Source organism: Phocoena phocoena, chromosome 4 (assembly GCF_963924675.1).
Source record: "Phocoena phocoena chromosome 4, mPhoPho1.1, whole genome shotgun sequence".
Classification (NCBI taxonomy): domain Eukaryota; kingdom Metazoa; phylum Chordata; class Mammalia; order Artiodactyla; family Phocoenidae; genus Phocoena; species Phocoena phocoena.
In genome coordinates, this window is record NC_089222.1 from 15,072,158 (window position 1) to 15,082,871 (window position 10,714).

The window sequence follows — 10,714 nt, forward strand, 5'->3', positions numbered from 1 at the left end:
GGGGAAAGGGAGTTTGCCTAGAGAAACACTCTGTTTACTACGCCGTGCAGGAGGCCTCCTGGCGCCCTCTATACATCAAGGGAACACGCTACTGTTCCACAACGACCCAAGTGACGTTCAGGTATTCCGTCCACGAATTGACGCGTGCAGAGGTTTGCCAGGAAACCTTAGGCGAGTAGTGCATTGATGTTAGTATGCCTTTCCTAGGGTCCCCGCTGCCTCACCACGTCCCTTGGAAGAACACTGTGTACCGAAACTCTTCTTGGCCCCCTGAGCACCTTTCCGCTGTCAAAGTCCTCCGGATCGCCTCTTTGAAGGCAGAGTGAGAAGCGCCAAAGTCTCCTCTTTGCTGTATAGCTAGATAGCCACGACATTCAAAAGTGCCCCTGAACAGAGGTGTAGAAGGTCCTAGGTGGCATGCCGGGGGCTCCCAGTGCTGACGCTGAGGAGCCACGTGAGACACGGTGCGTAGTGTTCATTCTGGGTGTCCTTACCTACCGGCTCTTCCTGGCAAGCGGTAACTCGACCTTTGATGCAGTCTGGCAAATGGACAGTTTCCCCCCGGAACACTGCTAGGCTTTTGGCAGGTTCAGGGAGCACCTAAGTCTGATACCTAGCACCTTTAAGAGTTCATGCCATTCGCACAGTGCACAACTCCCTGGCTACAAAATTATTCAGAGAAGGTGCCACGGTCCTCCTCGGGTCCCCCTTGGTTCCTGAGAAACTCTACGCACGTGGGCTGTGTGCCACTCTGAGACTGGGACCCTTAGAGAACTGTAGTACCTCCCAACGGGAAAGAAGGATCGTTCAGCGTGAAAGCTGCCTGAAATACAGTGCTCTGCCAGTCCATTCTGGCACGCTGGAATGTCTTTGGAAGGAAAGTGGAATTTTCTTGAGAGCAGTAGTGGGTTTCCACTTCCATTCCTGGGGCATCCCAGAGCCGCCTTTACATAAAAGGAACACGACACTGAGCGCCAAGCTGAACGCAAGGGCCAGGAATTGCATCCACAAATGCCAGGCAGGCGTGCAGCATTTCCCAGGGAGCCCTACTCAAAGCAGAGGCTCAACGCTAGTGGGCTTTTCAGGACTCCTGGGACTCCCGCGTCCTCACCACGTCTCACGGAAACACCATGTGTACCGTTTGTCCCGTCTTAGGCGACCTACCAACATACAGGCACCTAGGCCCTTCGCATCGTCTCCTGGCACGAAGAGTGAATTCAAGGCAAAACACTGCTCTCTTTGTCGCACCGTGGCAGTGCCCATCTTTCAAAAGTCCTCCCGAACACGGGTCTGGCAGGTCTTAGGTGGACCGCAAGCGGTCCCCGCTGCTGAACCAGGACCGCAATGAAAACACCCTCTGCTTAGCGTTCGCACTGGCAACACGAAGCTGCCCTCGCTTGCCAAGCAGACCGTCGACTTTAGGCGCAGCCTGACCAACGGACTTGTTGCCCCTGCAACGCTGCCTGAGCTCTGGTAGGATAAAAGGACACTTTTTGGCCTCACCTCAGGAATTACGTCGGTCACGCCTTTCAGCTCCCGGTGTGCCACAGTTTTATCAGGGAAGGGCCCGGCTGCTCCTTGAGTCTCTTTTCGCTGGTCAGAAGCTACACGTACGTGTGCTGCGTCAAGTCTGACCTAGGGGCCTAATGAGAAAAGCATTATTTTCCCAACGGGAAAGCAGGACACTTGCGGCCTCAGATTTAAGCGAAAAACAGCCTTGTTGCCCGTGCCCCTCTTCACAGTGGTAATGCCGGTTGATTGAACGGCAGGTTTCCTAGGCTAACAGACAGTTTCCTACTCGTTACAGGAGGCCTCCAGCAGCCCTTGTTCACATAACGGGAAAGGCAGACCTGTCCCCCAGGCTCAACGTAATGTCAGGGTTTCCACGCACGACTTGACGTGTACCAACGATTTCCATGAACCCTTAGGGAAAGGAGCGCATTAACGCCGGACTGCTTCTCCTAGGACTCCCTCTGCCCCACCGTGTCCCTTTGGAGGAACACTGTGCACTCAATGACTCCTGTTGACCGATTGGGCACCGTTCGGCTACCCAGGTACCTCCGGATCATCTCTTGGAACGCAGCGGGAAAGGCCGCAAACTGTTGCCTTCGTTGGATAGATAGATTGACAAGTCCTTCAACTGTGCCCCGACCCGAGTTCTGGAAAGTCTTCGGTGTAATGCCAGTGGCTCGCAGCGCTGACCCTGAGCTGCAATGTAACAAACTCTGTGCTGACTGTTCATTCTCGGTTCACATACCTGCCCTCTCTCGCTGCCCAGCAGAAACTCGACTTTAGATGCCGTCTGGAAAATGAACGGTTTCCTCCCGAACCCTGCTAGTCTTTTGGCAGGTTCAAGGACACCCAGATCTAGCTAGCGCCTTAAAACGCCTTTGTCACTCGGACAGTGCTCATCTCCCTGCGCAAGATGTTATTCTGAGAAGGTACCACAGTGCTTCTTGTGTCTCTTCTGGTGCTTGAGAAACTACACGTACGTGGGGCTGCGTTCAACTTTGATGCCGGGACCTTAGGAGAAACGTTGGATTGTCCCTAGTTGAACGAAGAATCCTCGTAGCCTCAAAGGTGCCTAAACACAGCGTTCCGCTAGTCTTTCCTTGCATGCTGGAACGTGTCTCAAGGGAAAGGGTGCTATACAAGAAAGAAGAAAGGTCTTTCCACTTCCTTGCCTGAGGCGTGCCAGAGCCCCCTTCGCATCAAGGGCAGACCACACTGGTCACGAAGATCAAAACAGGGTCCAGGAACGGCATCCACAGTGCCTGCAGGCATGCAGCCTTTGCCCAGAAGCCTTAGTCAAAGCAGTGGCTTGACGCTAGGGTGCTGGTTCAGGACTCCTGGGTCCGCACCACCTCGCATGGAAAAACACTGTGTACCCAATGTGTACCCAATTCTTAGGGGACCCAACCAAATACAGGGACCTAGGCCCTTCGGATCGTTTCTCTGCAAGAAGAATGAAAGGCAACACTCTGCTCCCTTCGCTGCCCGTCTAGACTGCCGAGCTTTCAAAAGTCCTCCCGAACACAGGCCTAGCAGGTCTTCGGTGTTAATGCCAATGGTCCCCACTGCTGAACCACTGCTGCAATGAAGAAACACCGTGTTTACGGTTCATGCTGGGAACACTTCCCTGCCGCCCCTCTCTCTCTCTCTCTCTCTCTCTCTCTCTCTCACTCTCCCTCTCTCTCCCTCACCCTCTCCCTCTCTCTCTCTCTCTCTCTCTCTCTCTCTCTCTCTCTCTCTGCCAAGCAGAAGGTCGACTTCAGAGGCAGCCTGACAAACGTACAATTTGCCCCTGAACGCTACCCCGGGTTTTGTAAAGACACAAGGACAGTTTGGCCCATCCCCGGGAATTACGTCGTTGAGGCCATTCAGCCCACGCGGGACTACCCTGGTGCCAATGTCTTATCAGCGAAGGTCCAGGGTGCTGCTTGAGTCTCTTTTTCTTGGTCACAAACTGCAAGTGCATGTGCTGGGTTCAATTTTGATATTGGTTACCTAAAGCCAAGGGCATTATTTTCCCGGCGGGAGAGCTGAAAGTGCGGCCTCAAAGTGTCCTGAGAGACAGTGCGGTTCCTCGTGTTCTCTTCCCAAGTAGAATGGCTGTGTGCGGGGAAAGGGAGTTTGCCTAGAGAAACACTCTGTTTACTACGCCGTGCAGGAGGCCTCCTGGCGCCCTCTATACATCAAGGGAACACGCTACTGTTCCACAACGACCCAAGTGACGTTCAGGTATTCCGTCCACGAATTGACGCGTGCAGAGGTTTTCCAGGAAACCTTAGGCGAGTAGTGCATTGATGTTAGTATGCCTTTCCTAGGGTCCCCGCTGCCTCACCACGTCCCTTGGAAGAACACTGTGTACCGAAACTCTTCTTGGCCCCCTGAGCACCTTTCCGCTGTCAAAGTCCTCCGGATCGCCTCTTTGAAGGCAGAGTGAGAAGCGCCAAAGTCTCCTCTTTGCTGTATAGCTAGATAGCCACGACATTCAAAAGTGCCCCTGAACAGAGGTGTAGAAGGTCCTAGGTGGCATGCCGGGGGCTCCCAGTGCTGACGCTGAGGAGCCACGTGAGACACGGTGCGTAGTGTTCATTCTGGGTGTCCTTACCTACCGGCTCTTCCTGGCAAGCGGTAACTCGACCTTTGATGCAGTCTGGCAAATGGACAGTTTCCCCCCGGAACACTGCTAGGCTTTTGGCAGGTTCAGGGAGCACCTAAGTCTGATACCTAGCACCTTTAAGAGTTCATGCCATTCGCACAGTGCACAACTCCCTGGCTACAAAATTATTCAGAGAAGGTGCCACGGTCCTCCTCGGGTCCCCCTTGGTTCCTGAGAAACTCTACGCACGTGGGCTGTGTGCCACTCTGAGACTGGGACCCTTAGAGAACTGTAGTACCTCCCAACGGGAAAGAAGGATCGTTCAGCGTGAAAGCTGCCTGAAATACAGTGCTCTGCCAGTCCATTCTGGCACGCTGGAATGTCTTTGGAAGGAAAGTGGAATTTTCTTGAGAGCAGTAGTGGGTTTCCACTTCCATTCCTGGGGCATCCCAGAGCCGCCTTTACATAAAAGGAACACGACACTGAGCGCCAAGCTGAAGGCAAGGGCCAGGAATTGCATCCACAAATGCCAGGCAGGCGTGCAGCATTTCCCAGGGAGCCCTACTCAAAGCAGAGGCTCAACGCTAGTGGGCTTTTCAGGACTCCTGGGACTCCCGCGTCCTCACCACGTCTCACGGAAACACCATGTGTACCGTTTGTCCCGTCTTAGGCGACCTACCAACATACAGGCACCTAGGCCCTTCGCATCGTCTCTTGGCACGAAGAGTGAATTCAAGGCAAAACACTGCTCTCTTTGTCGCACCGTGGCAGTGCCCATCTTTCAAAAGTCCTCCCGAACACGGGTCTGGCAGGTCTTAGGTGGACCGCAAGCGGTCCCCGCTGCTGAACCAGGACCGCAATGAAAACACCCTCTGCTTAGCGTTCGCACTGGCAACACGAAGCTGCCCTCGCTTGCCAAGCAGACCGTCGACTTTAGGCGCAGCCTGACCAACGGACTTGTTGCCCCTGCAACGCTGCCTGAGCTCTGGTAGGATAAAAGGACACTTTTTGGCCTCACCTCAGGAATTACGTCGGTCACGCCTTTCAGCTCCCGGTGTGCCACAGTTTTATCAGGGAAGGGCCCGGCTGCTCCTTGAGTCTCTTTTCGCTGGTCAGAAGCTACACGTACGTGTGCTGCGTCAAGTCTGACCTAGGGGCCTAATGAGAAAAGCATTATTTTCCCAACGGGAAAGCAGGACACTTGCGGCCTCAGATTTAAGCGAAAAACAGCCTTGTTGCCCGTGCCCCTCTTCACAGTGGTAATGCCGGTTGATTGAACGGCAGGTTTCCTAGGCTAACAGACAGTTTCCTACTCGTTACAGGAGGCCTCCAGCAGCCCTTGTTCACATAACGGGAAAGGCAGACCTGTCCCCCAGGCTCAACGTAATGTCAGGGTTTCCACGCACGACTTGACGTGTACCAACGATTTCCATGAACCCTTAGGGAAAGGAGCGCATTAACGCCGGACTGCTTCTCCTAGGACTCCCTCTGCCCCACCGTGTCCCTTTGGAGGAACACTGTGCACTCAATGACTCCTGTTGACCGATTGGGCACCGTTCGGCTACCCAGGTACCTCCGGATCATCTCTTGGAACGCAGCGGGAAAGGCCGCAAACTGTTGCCTTCGTTGGATAGATAGATTGACAAGTCCTTCAACTGTGCCCCGACCCGAGTTCTGGAAAGTCTTCGGTGTAATGCCAGTGGCTCGCAGCGCTGACCCTGAGCTGCAATGTAACAAACTCTGTGCTGACTGTTCATTCTCGGTTCACATACCTGCCCTCTCTCGCTGCCCAGCAGAAACTCGACTTTAGATGCCGTCTGGAAAATGAACGGTTTCCTCCCGAACCCTGCTAGTCTTTTGGCAGGTTCAAGGACACCCAGATCTAGCTAGCGCCTTAAAACGCCTTTGTCACTCGGACAGTGCTCATCTCCCTGCGCAAGATGTTATTCTGAGAAGGTACCACAGTGCTTCTTGTGTCTCTTCTGGTGCTTGAGAAACTACACGTACGTGGGGCTGCGTTCAACTTTGATGCCGGGACCTTAGGAGAAACGTTGGATTGTCCCTAGTTGAACGAAGAATCCTCGTAGCCTCAAAGGTGCCTAAACACAGCGTTCCGCTAGTCTTTCCTTGCATGCTGGAACGTGTCTCAAGGGAAAGGGTGCTATACAAGAAAGAAGAAAGGTCTTTCCACTTCCTTGCCTGAGGCGTGCCAGAGCCCCCTTCGCATCAAGGGCAGACCACACTGGTCACGAAGATCAAAACAGGGTCCAGGAACGGCATCCACAGTGCCTGCAGGCATGCAGCCTTTGCCCAGAAGCCTTAGTCAAAGCAGTGGCTTGACGCTAGGGTGCTGGTTCAGGACTCCTGGGTCCGCACCACCTCGCATGGAAAAACACTGTGTACCCAATGTGTACCCAATTCTTAGGGGACCCAACCAAATACAGGGACCTAGGCCCTTCGGATCGTTTCTCTGCAAGAAGAATGAAAGGCAACACTCTGCTCCCTTCGCTGCCCGTCTAGACTGCCGAGCTTTCAAAAGTCCTCCCGAACACAGGCCTAGCAGGTCTTCGGTGTTAATGCCAATGGTCCCCACTGCTGAACCACTGCTGCAATGAAGAAACACCGTGTTTACGGTTCATGCTGGGAACACTTCCCTGCCGCCCCTCTCTCTCTCTCTCTCTCTCTCTCTCTCTCTCACTCTCCCTCTCTCTCCCTCACCCTCTCCCTCTCTCTCTCTCTCTCTCTCTCTCTCTCTCTCTCTCTGCCAAGCAGAAGGTCGACTTCAGAGGCAGCCTGACAAACGTACAATTTGCCCCTGAACGCTACCCCGGGTTTTGTAAAGACACAAGGACAGTTTGGCCCATCCCCGGGAATTACGTCGTTGAGGCCATTCAGCCCACGCGGGACTACCCTGGTGCCAATGTCTTATCAGCGAAGGTCCAGGGTGCTGCTTGAGTCTCTTTTTCTTGGTCACAAACTGCAAGTGCATGTGCTGGGTTCAATTTTGATATTGGTTACCTAAAGCCAAGGGCATTATTTTCCCGGCGGGAGAGCTGAAAGTGCGGCCTCAAAGTGTCCTGAGAGACAGTGCGGTTCCTCGTGTTCTCTTCCCAAGTAGAATGGCTGTGTGCGGGGAAAGGGAGTTTGCCTAGAGAAACACTCTGTTTACTACGCCGTGCAGGAGGCCTCCTGGCGCCCTCTATACATCAAGGGAACACGCTACTGTTCCACAACGACCCAAGTGACGTTCAGGTATTCCGTCCACGAATTGACGCGTGCAGAGGTTTTCCAGGAAACCTTAGGCGAGTAGTGCATTGATGTTAGTATGCCTTTCCTAGGGTCCCCGCTGCCTCACCACGTCCCTTGGAAGAACACTGTGTACCGAAACTCTTCTTGGCCCCCTGAGCACCTTTCCGCTGTCAAAGTCCTCCGGATCGCCTCTTTGAAGGCAGAGTGAGAAGCGACAAAGTCTCCTCTTTGCTGTATAGCTAGATAGCCACGACATTCAAAAGTGCCCCTGAACAGAGGTGTAGAAGGTCCTAGGTGGCATGCCGGGGGCTCCCACTGCTGACGCTGAGGAGCCACGTGAGACACGGTGCGTAGTGTTCATTCTGGGTGTCCTTACCTACCGGCTCTTCCTGGCAAGCGGTAACTCGACCTTTGATGCAGTCTGGCAAATGGACAGTTTCCCCCCGGAACACTGCTAGGCTTTTGGCAGGTTCAGGGAGCACCTAAGTCTGATACCTAGCACCTTTAAGAGTTCATGCCATTCGCACAGTGCACAACTCCCTGGCTACAAAATTATTCAGAGAAGGTGCCACGGTCCTCCTCGGGTCCCCCTTGGTTCCTGAGAAACTCTACGCACGTGGGCTGTGTGCCACTCTGAGACTGGGACCCTTAGAGAACTGTAGTACCTCCCAACGGGAAAGAAGGATCGTTCAGCGTGAAAGCTGCCTGAAATACAGTGCTCTGCCAGTCCATTCTGGCACGCTGGAATGTCTTTGGAAGGAAAGTGGAATTTTCTTGAGAGCAGTAGTGGGTTTCCACTTCCATTCCTGGGGCATCCCAGAGCCGCCTTTACATAAAAGGAACACGACACTGAGCGCCAAGCTGAAGGCAAGGGCCAGGAATTGCATCCACAAATGCCAGGCAGGCGTGCAGCATTTCCCAGGGAGCCCTACTCAAAGCAGAGGCTCAACGCTAGTGGGCTTTTCAGGACTCCTGGGACTCCCGCGTCCTCACCACGTCTCACGGAAACACCATGTGTACCGTTTGTCCCGTCTTAGGCGACCTACCAACATACAGGCACCTAGGCCCTTCGCATCGTCTCTTGGCACGAAGAGTGAATTCAAGGCAAAACACTGCTCTCTTTGTCGCACCGTGGCAGTGCCCATCTTTCAAAAGTCCTCCCGAACACGGGTCTGGCAGGTCTTAGGTGGACCGCAAGCGGTCCCCGCTGCTGAACCAGGACCGCAATGAAAACACCCTCTGCTTAGCGTTCGCACTGGCAACACGAAGCTGCCCTCGCTTGCCAAGCAGACCGTCGACTTTAGGCGCAGCCTGACCAACGGACTTGTTGCCCCTGCAACGCTGCCTGAGCTCTGGTAGGATAAAAGGACACTTTTTGGCCTCACCTCAGGAATTACGTCGGTCACGCCTTTCAGCTCCCGGTGTGCCACAGTTTTATCAGGGAAGGGCCCGGCTGCTCCTTGAGTCTCTTTTCGCTGGTCAGAAGCTACACGTACGTGTGCTGCGTCAAGTCTGACCTAGGGGCCTAATGAGAAAAGCATTATTTTCCCAACGGGAAAGCAGGACACTTGCGGCCTCAGATTTAAGCGAAAAACAGCCTTGTTGCCCGTGCCCCTCTTCACAGTGGTAATGCCGGTTGATTGAACGGCAGGTTTCCTAGGCTAACAGACAGTTTCCTACTCGTTACAGGAGGCCTCCAGCAGCCCTTGTTCACATAACGGGAAAGGCAGACCTGTCCCCCAGGCTCAACGTAATGTCAGGGTTTCCACGCACGACTTGACGTGTACCAACGATTTCCATGAACCCTTAGGGAAAGGAGCGCATTAACGCCGGACTGCTTCTCCTAGGACTCCCTCTGCCCCACCGTGTCCCTTTGGAGGAACACTGTGCACTCAATGACTCCTGTTGACCGATTGGGCACCGTTCGGCTACCCAGGTACCTCCGGATCATCTCTTGGAACGCAGCGGGAAAGGCCGCAAACTGTTGCCTTCGTTGGATAGATAGATTGACAAGTCCTTCAACTGTGCCCCGACCCGAGTTCTGGAAAGTCTTCGGTGTAATGCCAGTGGCTCGCAGCGCTGACCCTGAGCTGCAATGTAACAAACTCTGTGCTGACTGTTCATTCTCGGTTCACATACCTGCCCTCTCTCGCTGCCCAGCAGAAACTCGACTTTAGATGCCGTCTGGAAAATGAACGGTTTCCTCCCGAACCCTGCTAGTCTTTTGGCAGGTTCAAGGACACCCAGATCTAGCTAGCGCCTTAAAACGCCTTTGTCACTCGGACAGTGCTCATCTCCCTGCGCAAGATGTTATTCTGAGAAGGTACCACAGTGCTTCTTGTGTCTCTTCTGGTGCTTGAGAAACTACACGTACGTGGGGCTGCGTTCAACTTTGATGCCGGGACCTTAGGAGAAACGTTGGATTGTCCCTAGTTGAACGAAGAATCCTCGTAGCCTCAAAGGTGCCTAAACACAGCGTTCCGCTAGTCTTTCCTTGCATGCTGGAACGTGTCTCAAGGGAAAGGGTGCTATACAAGAAAGAAGAAAGGTCTTTCCACTTCCTTGCCTGAGGCGTGCCAGAGCCCCCTTCGCATCAAGGGCAGACCACACTGGTCACGAAGATCAAAACAGGGTCCAGGAACGGCATCCACAGTGCCTGCAGGCATGCAGCCTTTGCCCAGAAGCCTTAGTCAAAGCAGTGGCTTGACGCTAGGGTGCTGGTTCAGGACTCCTGGGTCCGCACCACCTCGCATGGAAAAACACTGTGTACCCAATGTGTACCCAATTCTTAGGGGACCCAACCAAATACAGGGACCTAGGCCCTTCGGATCGTTTCTCTGCAAGAAGAATGAAAGGCAACACTCTGCTCCCTTCGCTGCCCGTCTAGACTGCCGAGCTTTCAAAAGTCCTCCCGAACACAGGCCTAGCAGGTCTTCGGTGTTAATGCCAATGGTCCCCACTGCTGAACCACTGCTGCAATGAAGAAACACCGTGTTTACGGTTCATGCTGGGAACACTTCCCTGCCGCCCCTCTCTCTCTCTCTCTCTCTCTCTCTCTCTCTCTCTCTCTCTCTCTCTCTGCCAAGCAGAAGGTCGACTTCAGAGGCAGCCTGACAAACGTACAATTTGCCCCTGAACGCTACCCCGGGTTTTGTAAAGACACAAGGACAGTTTGGCCCATCCCCGGGAATTACGTCGTTGAGGCCATTCAGCCCACGCGGGACTACCCTGGTGCCAATGTCTTATCAGCGAAGGTCCAGGGTGCTGCTTGAGTCTCTTTTTGTTGGTCACAAACTGCAAGTGCATGTGCTGGGTTCAATTTTGATATTGGTTACCTAAAGCCAAGGGCATTATTTTCCC